Raw genomic sequence first — 1,343 nt, 5'->3', positions numbered from 1 at the left:
AATCCCTGCTGATAACAGTTACAGAAATGCATTTCCAGGCACTAAAAATAACCAAAACAATAAAAAGAAGACAACAGCAGAGAAGACAGGCCTACAAGATCAGAGGATGCTCTCAGAGCCCTGGTGAGGGAGGAGACCCTCACAGACTGTGCTATGAGCTTTCTCAACTGCCTGCTGCCATAACATATGACCAGGGGAGCCACTAGCATCTCAGAGACAGATTTTCCCATTTCAGAAAGCTGAGGCTACTCCAGGTTATGCCAGTGCCAAGAGTGACAGTCTGGTTTTTACAACAGGTTGAAACAATTTACTGACAGGAAAGGCACCATGTAACAAGACAAGACAAAAAAATAAAAAAAAATTAAAAAATGACAAGACAAAAAAAGCCCCAAAAAGAAAGCAGAGAAGACTATTTCATTTAGAAGGGACCTACATTGATCATCTAGTCCATCTGCCTGACCAATTCAGTGCTGACTAAAAATTAAAGAATGTTATTAAGAACATTATCCAAATATCTTTTGAACACTGACAGGGTTGGGTCATCAAACCCCTCTCTAGGAAGGCTGTTCCAGTGTTTGATCACACTCTCAGTGAAACAAAACAAAACAAAAAACTTCATAATGTCCAGTCGGAAACTCTCACGTTTGCTTACCCACCAGGCTGAACCATCATCTGATCTTCAGATCAGAATCCCAGCAAGAACCAGGGAGAACAGAGCATTAAACACCAAACACCTCACTATTTTCTGTTATCATACCTTTTAATTATGTTGAAATGGATGGATTTTTTCACAGAGCTATTGGAATTCACCTCTAACTCCTCCTAAGCACATCAAATGGACAAAATGCACCAGACAAAGTAAGGTTGACTCTGCATTTTCCTTCTGCTCTTCTTCCATCTCACCCTGTTAAAAACAGTTGAGTGAGTTGGCTTACAACAGTCCAAGAAATAAGAAGAACTGCTTATAAAGTGTTAACTCAGACTCTGGTGAAATTTAAACACTGTGCCATTCTTGTCAGACTATAAAGAGAAAGAGAAGGATGATCTTATTATAAAGATGTGTACCAGTCTGGTGTGATTAACAGTTCATCCTTACATCCAGGACAGCTGGAGCATGATTTATGTGCAAGGTTAGCATGAGCATCAATGCCAATATTCTTTCCAATTTAACCTGCGCAGGGTGTGGTCTCCAAAAATGGGATCAAGAGAGTAAAAACACAAGCAACCTCTTTGCACAAGTAATTTTTAAGTTTCATTTACAATACTTGTGCACAGAAAAAGCAACTATATCAGAATTTTATTTGTAGCAAAGATCTGATCTATAAAGCGACTGAATTTATACT

This window comes from Chaetura pelagica, unplaced genomic scaffold, assembly GCF_000747805.2.
Source record: "Chaetura pelagica isolate M959 unplaced genomic scaffold, ChaPel_1.0 scaffold512, whole genome shotgun sequence".
Taxonomy (NCBI): Eukaryota; Metazoa; Chordata; class Aves; order Apodiformes; family Apodidae; genus Chaetura; species Chaetura pelagica.
The sequence above is the reverse complement of the archived record's forward strand: the minus strand, read 5'-3'. Positions refer to the sequence as shown.